This window comes from Cervus canadensis, chromosome 23 (genome assembly GCF_019320065.1).
Source record: "Cervus canadensis isolate Bull #8, Minnesota chromosome 23, ASM1932006v1, whole genome shotgun sequence".
Lineage (NCBI taxonomy): Eukaryota > Metazoa > Chordata > Mammalia > Artiodactyla > Cervidae > Cervus > Cervus canadensis.
In genome coordinates this window covers 10,097,718-10,115,640 of record NC_057408.1, presented here as the reverse complement: position 1 = coordinate 10,115,640, position 17,923 = coordinate 10,097,718, and the positions used below count along the sequence as shown (strand labels likewise).

Here is a 17,923-nt window from a genome sequence, read left to right as displayed (position 1 = left end):
ATTCACCTCTGAGTTAATGGGAAGGACTTTAAGTCATAAACACCAAGTTGTAAAGTAGTGTCTTACATTTTGACGTTCACCCCTAAAATGGGTTTTTTGCAGTTTTATTATTATTATTTTCCTTCCTGAGATTTTTATAAAAATTTAGAATGGTAGGCATAAAATTTTGTGATAGGCAATATGTGGGAAAAATAAAAATTTTGCAACTGGATTTTCAAAAACGAACTGTTTTAACGCATGGACTTTTAAATGCTCTGTCACATTGTCATAGCTCGTGGTCCCTAATTATAATGAGCTTTTCTGGTGGTATTATGGCAGTTGTTTTTTTTCCTCCCCAGTCTTCAACTCACTTTTCCCAGAAGGAGAGTTCCAAGCCTTTGAAAATTCTCATGATTTTGCAAATCCACTCTATTTTTGTCTAGAATACAGGAAAGTTAAAACTGTGGCTGGTATGATGCCATGTTTTGAATCCAATTTTAAAGCAACCCTTTGCAACCCGGGGAGTGGAGCTGACATCTTTGTATCTGTAATGAAGATAATTATACCTGCAAGGTGACATCACTCTCGAAGTAACAAATGCAGTCGAAAACTGAGTCTCTGGTGCTCTCTGAATTCTGTAGACCACTTTTGGCATTTAACACTAAACTCCTCTTTCATGCTTGTCGTTTGAGCAGTTGCTTTCAGATGAATTTACTAAAGCTGACTGACACAGGGTTAAATTAATTCTTTTCTTTATTACTCAAAGTGATACAGACCTTTCTTGGACTAATGTAGCTTAATTAGTGGTCAATTAAAACTGAACATTGCTGAATTGAAGTTCTTTGATCAAACTCCCTGGCATGAGTTCTCTTTCTTTAACTAGCCACCATCTTGAATTCATTTGGAATCAGTAGTATAAACAAGTTTAAAACTGGTTCTTTTATAAGAAAGTCAGCAGGCTTGTATAGCTGTGGTTTCTTTTTTTACTTCTGTAGGCGGCAATTCAAAGGCATGCTAAATGAAAACAGTACTACACCCTGAAAAAAATACATTTTTAAAAGTAACACTAAGTAGTCAGAAAACAGTCAATACCCCACCTCTTTATTCTAGACAGAAGATAAATTTCCCAATTTCGGTGGTTAATTTTGTCTTTATGAAGAGGACTGAAAGAAAGCTCCCGGTCCTCACAAAGTCCACAGTGAAACAAACAACAAGCAAAAATCAAGCTGTGACTTGGGAGGAAGATGGTTTGAGCACCATCACAACATATACGCAGAGATTTGACCTAAATTTATTCTTTATTTCCGGCAGGAGAGTATTTCCTCTCTCTGCCTTTGGAGTGGAGACTCAGATACTTTCATCACTTACCTGTTGATTTCACCATTTCTTTGCTGGGGCACCGTTGTATCAGTGAGAACTGGTGGTGTGGTGGTTTTTCCTACTGATTGTTAGGTTAAAACACGTGTTAACTTTTCTTAGCATTTGGGTGCAGTTTAAAAAAAGAAAAGGGGGATGTTGGGGAGCCAGGAATTGGGACAGGAGGGAATCACTATATTTGTAAGTAGATCAGCCTCTCTGGCAGGCTATGGTCCATAGGGTCGCAGAGTCAAACAGGACTGAAGCGACTTAGCACACACGCACATGTCTTAATAGTTAACGTGCCTGTGCTGTTCTAGTTGAAACATAAATCGATACTATTCCGTAATCCCAGTTGTGGAAAGCCTCAGAGCCTAAAAATAACAGAGCTGGCATTCCATTAGTGCTATATATTTTAAAGTATTAATTAAAACTGGCACTTTTGTGCTGGAAATAAAAGTAATAGATTAGGTTTAAATAGAGCATTTGAGCAGTCTGGAATGGCTTCTTTTAAGTTCTGAGGTTTTCACAGAGGAGAAAAGTACAAGGAAGTTTTGGAAGTGGCCATGTCATGTTTTCCCCCATAAATGACAAAATTTTTATAGTTCTCATTATTTATATCCCAAAATTACAGTTATAACCAATAATTAAGATAAAAATTTCATCACTTGACAGAAAGAGGAATTGTTTTGAGTCCTTGTGCCTTTCAGCCCGCTCTTGTGCTCTCTCCCTAAAGGGCTGATTAGAATGTAATAATTGGGGATGATAGCGGGAGGAAAAGGACAATTCCATTTAATTAAAGATAATTTATTTTACTTTAAATCGGTGATGTCCCACATGAATAAGAGTAGATTGAGCAGATAGATTTATTAATGGGTACTGACATCACGGCTGACAGAGAGAGCAAACATTTTCTTTCCATGTTGTTTTTATTGTGTCTCTGCACCTGATAGTGGCTGTCATCTGATTTACAGAGCTGTAGACTTCTCCCCCAAATATGCAATTATTGGTTTATCAGTGAAACCCGCTTGCGCCTCTTCTGAGTTAAAAAAATGAGGCCAGGAGCTTGAAAAGCTGCTGAAATTCTCAGGACTCCCATTGGAAATGCCATCTCCTCCAGTGACATTTTCTTGACTGATCTTTGAAATAATCTGGTTCCCAGATTCCAGGGTAACTTCAGCATTTTGAATGAAGGCTGTCAGATTTCTGTTGGTCTGGGCAAGGTGCTTGCATGAATATTCCTTTAAGAGAAAAGGTAGCTTGCACACCATAGATATGAAAAGTGTCACAAAGTGGTCGTTTGCACAGGTTCATCTGTGAGACACAATACTGTGGGGAAAGTGAGGTCCTTGTGTCATATTTTTATTGTTGTCTCATGCATTGCAAACAGATCCTGGGAATTAGGGAAATGTTTTAAGGTTACAAAGTGGATTCTAACAATGCATGACTTTTTTTTCACATCGTCTTCTCAGCCTGTGATGGTGTTGTAAATGGAATACCTCTAGCAACGTTGTGTTGGTAATTCGGTAGATCCTAAAGTACTTTATGCTTGAAGCAAACTGTATTCTGTTTTTCCAAATTTTGTTTGGTCTTTTGCATTGTTACATTTATCCCTTTTTACCCTCATATCGCATTCCCGTGTTTTTATTTGTTTTCTCTCGTCCGGTCGTTTCTGTACTCCTGCCTAGTGTGTTTCATTCATTTTTCTTCTCAGAATGAAATCCAGATCCCTTGGCCACTTCTTTCTCCCTGGGCTTCTTTCTGTCCAGAATTTCCTCCATTCACATCAACCCTGTGGTTTTCCTTACATTCATTTCTTTTTCTGCCTGTTGCTCATTTTTCTGTACAGTTCCTTTATGCTGGTTTCCTTGTCTTACCTCTTCAGATTTCAGCACTGTGTCTTTCTAGCTTGATTTCAAAAATGAGTTCTATCATAATTATGTTTTCAAAATGATGGGAAGGAATGAGATTTTTCTTTCTTGTCATTTTTGGAGGTGAAGATCATGGTGATTCGAATCTTTCTTCAGTTTTAAGCCAGATGGATTTATTTTACCCTGTTCTGCCATTTTACTCTTCCAAATGGATGTTAGATCAGGGGTGGTGTTACTCAAGGGTTAATATTCATTAAGTCTTGATTGCATTAACCTTCCTTCTCCTCAGCCAAAGCATCTTATTCCTGTTTTTGTCCACATAATTGGTTGGTTTTAATAACCTGATCTCTCCAGCCTTGTTTTCCTCTCATTCCCTGTCTCTTTCATCCATCTCTTTTTAAAATCATTCTGGCATACCTCTCTTTACCTTTTATCTTTTCTTCTTCTGTAATTATTATTGAAAGCATGATAGCTTTCCCCAAACTCTGCTAACAAATAATACTAGGAAAGAGGAAATTTGCATGTAATTTTTTTGTTGAGCATTGGGGAATTCTACTTGGATTTTGAAATTGTACTAACGTTTTCCCCTCAAGTTGCATAGTCATGATTCTGAGTAATGGGGAAAGGAAGACCAGTGTTCAAGATTGAGCCTTAGTTAAAGGTAAAAACCCTACATATCCATATTGGTGAGGGAGAATGGTCCTAGATTTGCAGCAGGTAAATTCAGTTGTCCTTGTTGGCTTGTAGACTGACTGGTTCAGGGCTCTGTGTGTCTGTCTGTCTGTCTGTCTGCTAGGAGTTGGGGTGAGTAGAGGGCAATCTGTGTGGCTCACCACCGTCACTTTCAGTGCCTCCTGCTGGCCTAGAAAGAAAAAGGTGCTTGGCTCACAGTGAAGACCTGTCCTTCCTGACCCGGGGTGGGATGGTTCCTCTCTCCTGTCCCATTTTCAAGCTCTTTTCCTCCTTTTCTCTCTGTTCCATGTTTCTCCAGCAGTAATTTCACTTGTTTCCAGACAGCTTCAGCCTTGGACTCCCCGTGTCCTCCTCTGCTTCCCTGCTCTCAAAGAACCCCATTCCATGGGCGCCCATCCCTCTACACAGCAGTCATCTAGATGAGATGCTGTGGTCAGCCCGCCTCTCCCGAGGACCTTCCGTGTCCTTTGGAAAATGTCACACACGTTGAAAAATACACACAGGAAAGGACAATTCCCCTACCCCAAACCAGGAGCCCCCCACTTCTATTCCGGAAAGCAGGCTTCCAGGGAGAGCAGCCTGCTGTATTCCCCGTAGGTGACAGGAACTGGGAGTGGCCGGGGGAGGCTGCTGAACGGGGTCCAGATGCAGCCCCAGCCGAGGGGAAGCCTGGCGCTTGGTCATCCGGGTGGCGGGCCCACCTCCCCTGCTCCGTGCCCTCCTCCCAGCCTCAGCCTGGGCCCTCCCACCCCGAGGCGAGCCCCAGGCCCCGCAGCAGATGTCTGCGGCCCGACTCCCCTGTATCCGCATGAAGTTCCCTCTCCCTCCCGTTAGGAACTCTCTGCTGTGGTCCTGCTAGCTCCTTGTCTGTCAGATCGCACTTCTGATGCTGTCAGCCATGTCTGACCAATCAGCAAACAACACCACAGGATGAAATTTAAACAAGGCAGATGCTCAGATACAGGGTTATGTTGACTGGACCTCCAAGGGAAGGCAGAGGTAAGGTCAGAGTCTCCTGCAGTGGGTCTCCCGAGCCTGCCCGATTGGACACCGCTGAGCCCCACTCCGCTGCTTTGGCTTCTGTGTTGCCCATTTGCTTTGCGCTGCTCCTTTCTCCCCCTGCCACTCACCAGAGCTTTCGTTTTCATCTGCGCCCCCCCCCCACCCCGTTCCCTTCCTGCCCTTCGTTGATTCACTGCCTTTGCTTTTGTATCAGTGCTGAGTGGCGTCACGAGTGATCTTAGGTTGCCTCTAGGCTGAGGGTCCTTGGCGAACACCACTGTGTTCAGGGTTTCCGTGATCACACTTAAAGAGGGGGAGAGGTCTGCTGAGAATCTGGGCAAACGGATGGGATTGATCGGCCTGATGTATTTTCCTTCTGGGACAGTGGAATTTATCATTGGGCTACAAACCAGGGTTTTCTTTCTTACCATGGAGATGCATGGAATTGTAAATGGAGTTTAAATCATCTTTGGGGTGGGGGGTGTTTTAATTAAAAAGAAATAGGTACGACCTAAATGAGGGTGAATCAACCAGTTCTTGAGAATTGGGGGAATGAAAAAGAAAATTGGTAATTGCTCCCCCGCCTTTATGGTTGGCGTGGTTGGCTTACAAGGTGAGACAGCTTGCAAAAGAAGTAGGTTCTATCATTTTCCTCTTCTGTTTCAAAGCATTCAGTTGGTCCTTTTTATAACGTAGAGTGTTTACAGGGTTCTGTGTCCCCTAGTCCCATCTGGAAAATATTTAAACTTCATAAGATCTGTAAGACTAAAATATCACATATAATGGAATAGGCAGAAGGAAGGAAAATGAGACCCACTGCGTGTGTTTAGAATAAGTTAGTTGTTTGTTCAGAAGCGGCTGCTAGGAGAATTGGAACAAATAGCTCGTGTGCGTTGATTGGTGGGGTCCAGGGCTGTACATTTCACCACAGAATGAGCCTCGGTTTGTAAAACTGACATTCTGTTGTGACTTCTAAATCCAAACAAATCTCTGCAAATTTCTGCCCGATCGAGTTAATAAGAAAATATATACATGCAGAGGCGAGAGCTGTACGCTACTTGCAGTTCTGTCAGTGTCGGTGGAAATAAGAGACATTTTTTTGTACCTACTGTATTACATCCAACCAGCAATTGCCAGGACCTCCAGCTCAGCAGGTTTTCTGGATTTTTGTTTTTCTCCCCGTCAATGAGAACAATGAGATGCAAACAAAACAAAACAAAAAGCTTCAGAAAAGGAGCTGGACAGATTTCTTCTAATTGCCTGGTAATTGGGAAGTGGTTTTCCTTCCTCACTATCTTCCTTGCAGGATGAGAGCAAGGCAGATGTGGCGTGGTGGGAACACCATCCTCCAGGCCGGATGTGCGCTGGGACTGGGGAGGTGGGTCCCTGCTCGCAGGCCTGTGATCTGCCTCACACCTGTGCTCATTTCATCCCCCTGATCGATGACCTGGCATTAACCCGGAGCGACCTTTCACCTTGGCCTGTTCTCTGGGCCAGCCCTCGGCTGGCCGGCCGCGCTTCCCCGAGATTTACAGGTGGTTCCCGGAGGCGCCCTGCACTTGTTTTTCGTGGTGCGCAGGGCGCTTAGCCCGGCAGGACCTGCAATTTCATCCCTCTCAAGGGGCCCAGCAGGGGCTGGGGAGGTGGGGGGGGCAGCAGAGAGGTTGCCGTTTGCATGTGCTTTGCTGTTTTGTGGCTCATCTGGTATCAATTACCATTTGATGGCAACGCCAGGCCCGAGGCCCTTTGCATGTTTGTCCTGTGAGAAAGATCTGGAAGAACCGACATATGGTTTTGATCGCAGCAATTGCAGGTTGATAGAATGAATGCAGGGGTGAGGTGGGTGGGTTTCCCTTCCGGCCCTTTCCACTCTGGGTTGCTAATGTGCTTCGCTTGTGGAACTGGTCTTTTCATCATCCAGCCCCTCCCCACTTTCCCCTCTCTCTCCCCCCTCCCCACCTCCCTACCACTTTGCATTCCTGGCCCCTGCCTCCTCTGTACTTCCCTGTCCCGCCAGAAACATGTGGCCCACATTAAGGATCTTCAATTAAAACAAATAACAACAACAACAACAAAAATTGTCATCCTGGCACACCCCCCCCCCCACCGCCCCCGCCACTTCTGTTAAAATCCCAGAGCAGATCAGCCTGTGGAGGTGATCAGTGATCGGAATTCTACTAAAGTTCAAAACCTAAGGGGTGGTGGGAAGCGGGTTCCCTCCAGAAGCTCCGGACATGTTTTCAAATGGCTGTTAGTTCAGGTCGTTAAACACAGAAATGACGCTGAAAAATGGTCGTGATTGAGATTACTGTGTGTGGGTATGTTTCATCGAGGACAACTCTTTGAATCTGTCTTGAGCATCTGTCACATAGGGGCAGGAATTCTCTGAGGTTCTGTCTTCCTGTCCATCTCAGGCCATCAAATGGAAGAGCACACGGCGTGTGTAGGGTCTGGGTGAGCATCTCCCATCGGAAGGGAGAGGATGGGAGACGCATCTCTCAACAGGCACTGACTTCTCCCTTACTGAGTGTGCAGCGGTGGGGGGTACCCAGGCAGAGGTTCCTCATTACCGCTGCTCAGCAGGGGTTGCATCTGTGAGTTTTCCAAGGGAAGGTCTAGTATTGGGGAACAGAGAGGCAAAGTGGGGAAAAGAACATTAGAGACACTTTTAATGCTACCCATGAAAATGTTTGCTTTCCAAGTAACATTTTTCTATAATGCTCTCAAATTCACATGTCTCGTAATCTGTTCTGCAGATGGGTAGTCCATGAGGCTGTGACTTTTTCACTTCAGCTATTGCATGTCGAAATATTACTCACAATTAGGACTTTATATAGTTTAAAAAGAGAATGTGGTATCTCATGAGTGCATGCAGTAATGTCTTCCGTCCTTTAAACTGAAAACCAACACACCAGGACCGGTCAGATCAAAACATGTCCTCCCCAAAAGGTTTTAAAATGTAAGATGAATTGTTAGTTCTGACGGCCGCCTATTGAAACCTAAGTATAGTATTTGACTTCTTCATATTTATTTCTGCATGAGGGTTGATCTCCTTGGAAAGGTAGTAAAAAGTAAAAATTTAAATTTGTTGATTTAAATTGTGGAGAGATGTCTGTAAAATACACCGTGTTGAGAAAACGGGCCATATTTTTTACAGTGGTATTGACTGTTTCTTAAGATACATGCCTGAAGCTGCTTTTTTCCCCTTTTGCCCAAGCTTTCTCTCTATAGTATACAAATTGACTTGCTAAAGGATTCTGGTTTATTTTTCTGGTCTTGATAATTATTATATTTTGTTATTTGCTAATCTTTCTACAGTTCAATAAAATTTTGTCCTCTGAGCAATGTTTGAATTCATAGCAACTAGTGGTTAATTGATTTGCTTTCATCCCATGTTTTAGTAGTGGGTATTTAGTTACTTGATATTTACTGGACACAGCGTATAACCTTAAATCCTTCAGCCTGACAGCTGAAGACTTAGCATTTCTACCTGCTGCTCCTGGATGTGTTGAGAAGTCCATTTTGGTGATTTTTTTTTTTTTTTTAATTTGCTTTCCTGAAATATGTAGACTTGGGGACTCATAGCAAAAAAATGTAGTGTATAGGCTGTGAGCCTGTCTTTGGACATGTTGGGTCACTTAACAGCAGCTGTGCTGGAGAGATATTTGATGTGAGAAGACTTTTTGAATCTTCCAGCCCTAACACCATTCTGGTTTTGAAATGGGAAAATGGAAAAGAGTTTTGGGGAAGAGAGATATCTCAGTTTTGAAAGGTGGTGTACGTCAAAATCTTTCAGCCCTAGCTCAGACAAACCAACATTTCTAATCTGTTCCCCAAAGAGAGGACAAAATGTCCGATGGGAAATGTGGGTTTACATTTTAGAGACACACTGCAGAGGTATGTGATAGTGTTAGAGACCAGCTATATGCTTCTTGCCCAGCATCAGTTTGGTTTGGAGACTGAAATTTAGGCATATTTGCAGAGATGGCAGTCTTTATATATATATATATATATATATATATATTAACTTTTTTTAAAGATTCCCTGCTATTAAAATCTGATTCAACATTCTACAGTATCTTTTAAAATGACTGAGTTTATGTAGACACAATGATGCTAAAAGATAAAAGCCCTCCTACCTGTGCTTAATACATGGTATCTTAATATTTATTAAGAAAAAACCCCTGCTCTTTCAAAAGTCTGAATATAGAGATCCTCGAATTAACTCACTCCATAGAAGTCCTAAAAATTACTAGTATTCTTTTTTTTTTAAGTTTACAGTTTACTTACAAAGGGAGAAATATTTATAAAATAATGTTGCAGTGCTTTTTAAATGTATGCAAACAATTCTCAGATCACGATTGAATCAGAGTTACTTTTATAAATTGAGAAAAGAGAATGTCTGTGATATCCCTAGTGGGGTGAAAGCTGGTGCTCCTTTTCTGAGGATTCTCCTGGAAAGGTGATTACGATGTCCCTCTCTCTAGATGCTGACACATCCTACCCCCCGCCCCCACCCCAGATACCGTGTTCCAGAAGGCATTCACTTAGTCTTTGAAGAGTTCTTCGCCTCTATTTAGGATCTGTTCTTGTTCATTCATTGCAAACATGCACTTTTATGTCCACAAGGAAGACATTAGTACCATCAAGAAGGGCAGTGTCAGTTAGGACCTGGAAAATACAGAGTCGGCAGATTATAAGAATTGTCCTCAGACTTGACGCCATCTACCTTTTGAACAAAATTTGAATCTTTGAGGTTCAAAATATTGGGTCTCTGATGAGCTTTTTTTTTTTCTATTTGCAAATCACGGTTCCTGATCCTAAGGAGGGGAAAGAAAAAAACCCTCAAAGGCAAAGCTCAACAGGCTTCCTGGACATCAAATAGTTCATACAAAACAACATTCTGATGACTTGCATGTAAATAAATCAGAAACATATGAATTAAACTGCTCTCGGAATACATATGGGCTGAAAAATAGAGCGAAGTGCTGAGAAAATGTGTTTTGGGTTTTGCTGAGCCCATGACATTTGAAAAAATAGTATGAGACCCTGAGCAAACACAGAGCGTGGCTCAGCTTCCCCGCTGCTAACATCAGCCTCCCAGCTCCGTGGCAGGTCAGTTACCGTGTGCCTAAGTGCGGGCCGCCGCTGGTGTGCTCCTTCCCACTCAATTACTTGCAGTTTTAAAAAAAAAAAATTTTTTTTTTTTTTTCAATGAGAAGCTCAAAAATAGCGTCACATTTCAAGGAAATGCAAATCTTAGCATTTTTCTGACCCGGTTGGTTCACGTCAAGCTATTTTAGAAAATACCGCAGATCACCTTAGGAACAGTCATCCTGGGACGGCCCTCTCTGGTGTGACTGCAGAGGAACACACGAAGAGCGTCATTATGAAGAAACTGGTCCAGAAATGGATGCTGCCTGCTCAAGCACTGAGCCACCGCAGGTAGAAGCCTCATGAAGAAAAGCCATTCCCTCCCTCGCTGTGGCTTGATGATGGGAACCCCGGCAGCCCCCCGCTCAGATCACGGCCTGCTCTCCCGGTCTTCCTCACGGCTGAGGCCTGTAGCCTTGTAGGCAGTGGAAGTCTGCCTTCTCTTTCCCACATTGCACTCGAGATGGCACGTGTGCGGGACTTGATAAGTCCTGGGACAGGTGCAGAGTCCTGAGAGCCCCTGTGTCCCCTCTCCATGAGATCATGTCCCTTGGCACCTGGTTTGAAGTCCTGGAGCAGAGTGTATGGGAATTTAGGGAACAGAGTCAGAGCCTTCCGGCTTCCCCAGAGTCAGTCATTGACAAGCACTTAGACGGAATCCTCTGTCCTTGCACCAGCACCGTCCCCTGACATCATCAGTTTGCAATTATAGAGAGGTGGTAGATTTCATCTTCTCTACATAGGAAAGCATTATTTTGGTTGTTAAGAAAACAGTTAAATGTTCCTTTCCTAGCTCCTTCACTCAAATGGTGGTAAGAAGCTTGGATGCTTACTCTTGAGTCAAGTGCTGAATTATGGCTCTGAGCAAGACACACATGGGGCAGACAGAACGGACAGCTACACTTGGTCTGATGATGCATTCGGGGGGCATACCTGCCTGCAAAAGGTAGACGCAAGGGGGGTGTCTATCCCACATTTGGCCTGGAGGAAGTGAGGTCCACCAGTGAATGGGAATTCAGCAGGCAAGATGCGAGGGTGACAAATACTGTGATCCAAAAGTAGGGCAGGGTGTCTGGGGTCATAGTATGAGATGATAATGGTGAGAGATGGGACTGAAAAGATGAACAGTGAGTAGGTCATAAATTGCCTTGTGCACCCCAGTAAGGAGTTTCGGTTTTATCTTGATGTAATGAGGAGCCCTTCAAATGGGTATGCCCAAGATGTAACTGAATTTACAAGTCCAGAGGGACTGGAGGAACGCCAGGAAGACACACCACAGAAGCCAAGCCGAGCAGATTTGAATGGAAGGAAGAAATTGTCAACAGTGTCACATGTTACTGAGAGTGAAAGTGACATTTGGCTGCAGCATCCAGGAGTTTTTGAGCTGTTTCGTTGGAGTAGTGGCTATGGAAAGAAGATAGAGGGATGGGTAAAGGGCTGGGCAAGATGCTATTCCACCATCACTGTCATCATCATGCTCATCATCTATGGAAAATGCTCATCTTCCAGATGGGGAGACTGGTGGAAAGAAGGAGCCACATACGTCCTGGGGGGTTTTGGAACATATTTAGGAAAATAAACCATAAATATAAAACAGAAGATAGTAAAAAAAAAAAAAGAAGAAGAAGAAGATAGCAACACAAGTTAGAAAACGTGTAAAGGGTAAAATGAGTGATATGGACCAATGAAATGAAGGAGGATCTGGAAAGACCCATGAAAAAATAGGAGGAATTAGATGAAAGGAGAGAGTTATTTAAGGGGTTTGTGTTCTGTGATATGTCTCCTATCCCACTTCAGCTTGGTTTTGAGTTCCCATTGGATGGAAATAGAAAATACCATCAAAGCAGATGCGTGGTCCTAACCTGCCTTGACTTCTGTTTGAATTTCTCAGTCTCTTTTGGGAAATTAAAGTCATAGACTGATTCTTGTTTGTTGTAGCTTCATGCAATCTTTATTTTTAAAATCTGAACACAGAAACGAAGGAACAGATATCTTAAATATAGCATTTCAGAGAAACCCATAAATTCTACATGGATGAGTTCCTTGAGAAATGTTGCACATTCAGGGCTGGACATCTGTGACTCTGAAGCATAGTATCTTTCACATCTGTGTAATCTCCACATGACGTCTTCCTGGTGTGAGGCCAGAGATTCACCCCCATCGCGCCATACCTTAAAGAAGCCATTCATGATTCAGAGACAGATTTTGTTTTCAACAAAGATACCTGAGATATACTTATGTAAGACACGTCAGTGCTAAAAATCTGCTGTGTAAGCTTTGTAAGTGAAGGAAAGAATTGGTCCTCTTTTACTTTGACTGTTGCCCTTGTTTGTATAATAAATATTAATTGGGCACCTGCTGTAGGCAAGTCATTGCACTGAATGTCCTCTGTGTCACACCCTTTGTCCCTAAGGAGTCCACAGTATTTTATAGGAGAGAAGACCTGTATAACTGATGAAAATTACAAATTTCTAAAAATAAAGTGCCGGGAGAGTTTAGAAGATGAAATATATTTGATTAAAACTTATTGAGTTCATTCTTTCCCCCAAAGTTTTTTGGTCCATACTCCTGATATGATATCACTGATACACAGTCCTATTTGTAGTGTTTTTTAGAGAAAGAGCTGAATAGGTTATCCACATATCAAGAAGTTTTCCATCAAAGAAAACAATCTCATCACTGTCAAAAAATATTTTAACCATCACTAGGGTGCCAGAAGGCTTCCCCAGTGGCTCAGTGGTAAAGAATCCACTTGGAACACAAGAGACGTGGGTTCGATCCCTGGGTTGGGAAGAGCCCCTGGAGAAGGAAATGACAATTCGCTTCAATATTCTTGCCTGGGAAATTCCATGGACAGAGGAGCCTGGTGGGCCACAGTCCACAGGGTCTGTGGCAAAAGAGTCGGCCACAAAGTAGTGGCTAAACAACAACAAGGGTCCTGAAAAGGCCATACAAACTAGATACCTGAGATCCATCCTTTTTCAAGGTGTTCTCTCAGTGCATGATCTGGTTTTATTTGTGCCACATCTCTATGTAGCAGCAGATGTCATGATGTGTATTTTCCAAATAATTATTATAAGATTGAGACAGAGAGGTTCAATGATTCAGAGAGGTTCCATGACCTACCAGTGGTCAGTTGATGAGTGATAGAATCAAAACTGGAAAGATGGCCTCCTGCTCCCTAGAACACATTGGAGACCCTTATCTTCAGCTGGTGAGCCCACTTAAGACATTTTAGTAAAGAGGGAGAATCATTAAGTTCATTTCCTTGATAGAATGAAGAAGGTTGAATTTGCTAACGAAGAAATTATGAGTGACTTTGGTAAGAGAGCAGTTTTAATAATGGCTACATTACTTACCTACATTTTCCATCTGATGTCTGATGTCAAGATTTACCGCTAAAGAAAGATGGCAGATAGTTGGGCCTCTCTTCTACCGGAGTACCACCTCCCTACAGATGCTTCTGGGCTTCCCAAGTGATGCTAGTAGTAAAGAACCTGCCTGCCAATGCCGGAGACAGAAGAGACATGGGCTGGATCCCTGGGTCGGGAAGATCCCCTGGAGGAATAAATGGCAGCCCGCTCCAGTACTCTTGCCTGGAGAATCCCATGGACAGAGGAGCCTGGAGGGCTACAGTCCACAGGGTCGCAAAGAGTTGGGCACGACTGAAACAACTTAGCACGCACACACGGATAAATCCTGACTAATGTCTTTTTGTGAAGGACACATAAGTTATGGGCCTGCTGCAGTGATTTTTTTTTGTTTGTTTTAATTGAGGTTAAATTTACATAATGTAAAATTAACCATTTTACAATGGGTGATTCATTGGTATTTGCTATATTCATAGTATTGAACAACCACTGTATCTGTCTAGTGGCAGAACATTTTCATCACCGCTAAAGGAAACCCCATACCCATTAAGTAGTTCCTTCCTATCTACCTGCTGCTGTGTTTTAGCAACTTTAATCTTATACACAAACTCACATACATACTGTACACATCTATCCATCTACCTACCTAGAGACAGGAAAGTTCTTGACAGGGTATCTTATATGTCCTGATTATGTAAGCAAAGAACTATATATTTAATGGATATTTTTCCACTGGGAAAAGGAAACATCCCTTGCTTCTTTTTAACCTTTCTGTATAGTTCTCTTAAGTTCTCACCAGTTAGTAATTTGTCAAGGGGGAAAAAAAAAGACAGGAATCAATTTTAAGCCTTTTATTATGTAAAACTGCTGTGTTCCTCTTATGACAGAAGCATTTTCTCATTACTTTTTTCATCATTGAGAATTTTAAACTGCTTTCCTTATCTTAATAGTGAGCAATCATCTGGATTTTACATTTCTATTTTGAAGATTCAAACTGATTGAACAAAGTAGTTTAGCTATCAAAGGAAAAGATATTTATTCCTTGGAAAGGAATCAAAGGGGCATTCTTACTGTAATTTTTATTGTTAAAGAAATGACTGTTGTTTATTTATACCTTCATTATTCCAGATAAATATTTGAAGTAGCCAGTAGCTGATCTTTAAACTGGTGTCTTTAAGACTGAGAAAAAGTAGATCACTTAAAAAAGTGTCTGGAATTTAAATATTAGAGAAAGTCAACTGAATTGTCTTTTAAATGTGCTTAAAGATATTAACTATTTATTGTTGGTCACTTGATCTTCTGTTACCCAGTCTTTAAGGTTGGTGGGTTTGTGTTTTTTTAAATAACCCTATCCTAATGGGATAATTTCCTTTCTGTTTCTTTTGCATAAACATTTTGTGTTAAACTAAACTCACTTTCATACATTTTCTAGTTGATTGCTATATGTCTGAAATCTCCCAGTCAGCTTCTAATGACAATTCTGGCCTCCTATTTTATTTATTTATTATTTATATGTACCAAAGCATCGAGAAGCTCTGCTGTGAGTTAAGTCAGTGAAATATTGCTGGTTGATTTTACCTGAATGTTCGCCTTGGGTATGGGGAAGGGCAGGAATCTGAAGGAATAATATAGAGAGGTGGTTGATTGGACAGAGAGGTTGACAATTTGCATATACTTTTTTTTTCTCATTTCAATCTGTGCCACAGAGTCATACATTTGGTAATTATTTCATGCTTTTGTTTTTAGTTGAAAGTACGTAGGACCATATGTTTTGACAGAGAAAAAAGATCATTTGTCCTTTTCTCAGCTTTGTGAAAGGGAGGATGGGGTGGCAGTTTTACAGTGTTCCGTGCTGACGATTCCTGTTCAGAACTTCAGACTGGAAACTCAGTGTTCGTTAACAATTCTCTTGGTAAGCAGAAGATGAAGGCTTCTGTTAGAAGAACCAGCGTTAAGTGTGCTGTTTTTAAAGCCCAGTCTAGATTTCATCTTTAACTCTACTCAACATCAGTAGATACTTACCAATGTGAAAAATTGATCTCCACATTCTTTAGACCATAGGTGATTTGGAAGGATATTCTTAATTTTTTTTGTTTTAACTGGAGGATAATTGCTTTACAATACTTTGTTGGCTTCTGCCATACGTCAGCATGAATCAGCCACAGGTGTACGTATGTCCCCTCCCTCCTGAATCCCCCTCCCTTCTCCCACCCCATCCCACCCCTCCCGGTTGGAAGGATATTCTGATGAAGTACTAACAACTCTGACCTGGGATTTGCAGTGAAAAACCTAGGTTAAACAACAGAGTCCTACTGTATAGCACAGGGAACTATAGTTAATATACTGTGATAAACTGTAATGGGAAAGAACATGAAAAAGAATATGCTGCCGTCCATGGGGTCGCAGAGAGTCGGATACGACTAAGTGACTGAACTGATACATATGTGTAAGTGAATCACTTTGCTGTACCGCAGAAATTTACAACGTCGTAAATCAACTCTACTTCAGTAAAATTAAAAAAATTTTTTTTTTTAATTTCAAGAGTTAGTATATGAACAGCACCAACAAAAAGACCTCGGTTGTAACTTTTTTCTGCCTTCCTAGAGTCATGTGACTTCTGGGAAGGGAGGTCGCCTTCCCAGCTTCTGTCTCCTAACGTTAAAAAGGGGATGAGATGGTTGACCACTTGGGCAGATAATCTGTCTCAGAGTGATTATTAAATAATGTAATGGATGCAGAAAATCTTTGTAATTTAAAATACCTTGAAAATACCAACTTTTTATGATGATTAAGCATAGAATGTCACCAAGTTTCCTTTCATACAATTAAGTTCAGGGGCAGAGAAGTTTTGTGAATCATGTTTTTTTGAAGTTTCATCTTGTCGGAATATCTGCTGGGACCGTGGCTTCACCATCTTTTCCTTCTTGTTTGGGTCTCTGCTGTTCAAAGTGTGTCTTTCTGCTTTTGTCTGACACAGCTCTCTTCCCAGTCCCTCTTGCTTTTGGGAGGGCACGTATACTTAGGAATGACGGCCGTGTGTCCCTCTGAACTGTACAAACACAGCGCTAAATAGAAATGGCACATTTATTACCATTAAGTGATCTTTATAATCTGCCCTTTATAGTGCCCTGTATTGTGTAAGGGCAAACTGTAAAGTCAGCGTTTTTCTCAGGTGCTGCTCTTCCTTCTTGTAGAGACTTCACTGTTGCCTCATCCCCTCTCCACTCTCCTCTCACTCTTAAAAACTGGTTGTTGAGAAAGGATTAGAGACGTCGTCACGTCAAAGGGAAATAACTGCTTCGGTTGGATGTGCCGTGTGCTCAGTCGTGTCTGACTCTTGGCGACCTCGTGGACTGTACCCCGCCAGGCTCTTCTGTCTGTGGGATTCTCCAGGCAAGAGTCCTGGAGTGGGTTGCCATGCCCTTCTCCAGGGGATCTTCCCTACCCGGGGATCAAACGTGGGTATCCTGTGTCTCCTGCATTGCAGGCAGATTCTTTATTGCTAAAGCCATACACCATCACCATCAGAGAAGCCCTGTAATAACTGCTAACAGACTATAAAAACATTTCCCATGATGGGGGATGATTGGAGGTGTGTTGAAAAGTGGGTTTGTGATGTGGAATTATTTCTGGGGAAGCAGACTTGTATCTCATGTAGCATTATACATTGACTAAAGCCCATTGCAATGGTATTAATTTGTTTACGACAATAGTGACCAGACTTACTTGAGCACGTGCTTGGGGCTGGTGCACTGGGAAGAACCAGAGGGGTGGTGTGGGGAGGGACGTGGGAGGGGTGATCAGGATGGGGAATACATGTAAATCCATGGCTGATTCATGTCAATGTATGACAAAAACCACTACAATATTGTAAAGTAATTAGCCTCCAACTAGTAAAAATAAATGGAAAAAAAAACCACACACCTATTAACATCTAATGAAGGATGTGAGCTCTGGGCTTCAGGCATCAACCTATGGCCTTAGGTTCAAAGGGAGAAGGGTGGGAAATGGACCTCTTAGAACCCTTAAATATGGATTATTATAGGTGATTGCCTCCATTTTCAGAATTCAGCTCAGCTCTAAAACACACTGAGAAGTAAAATGTACTGAAATCTATTTTGGCAGAACCAATGAATGTTTATCTTTCTCTGCGTTATGCTATTATTCTTAGTTTGACTTGTATCTTGTATGTGATGCATCCATTCATTCATGTGGGCATTTAGTAACTACTGGGGCCTATTCTGTGCCCAGTACCACACACACACACACACACACACACACACACACCCCTGCACACACACACACACACACACACACACACACACACACACCCCTGCACACACACACACCCCTGCACATTTCTTTTTCATAATCCTTTCCTTTACCTGGAGAATGATTGCTTTATGGCATTGTGTAGGCCTCTGCCGTGCACCAGCACGAATCAGCCGCAGGCTGAGGTGCGCGTCCCCTCCTCCCTGAAGCCCTCCCCTCCCACCC

The 17,923-nt window shown here is 42.2% G+C and overlaps 1 protein-coding gene across 27 annotated transcripts in view; it reads left to right on the top strand.

Moving 5' to 3' along the window:
- The window catches only part of TCF4 (transcription factor 4), a 377,287-nt gene that overhangs the window by 284,334 nt on the left and 75,030 nt on the right, over nucleotides 1–17,923 (top strand). Inside the window, exon 1 of one of the 27 annotated variants that reach the window (XM_043443735.1) lies at nucleotides 4,657–4,898. The exons of the other annotated variants lie outside the window; for them this stretch is intronic. The gene's annotated coding sequence lies outside the window, so the exon portion shown is untranslated. Of the gene's footprint in view, nucleotides 1–4,656; nucleotides 4,899–17,923 lie in introns of those variants that run through there. 27 annotated transcript variants of the gene reach the window in all.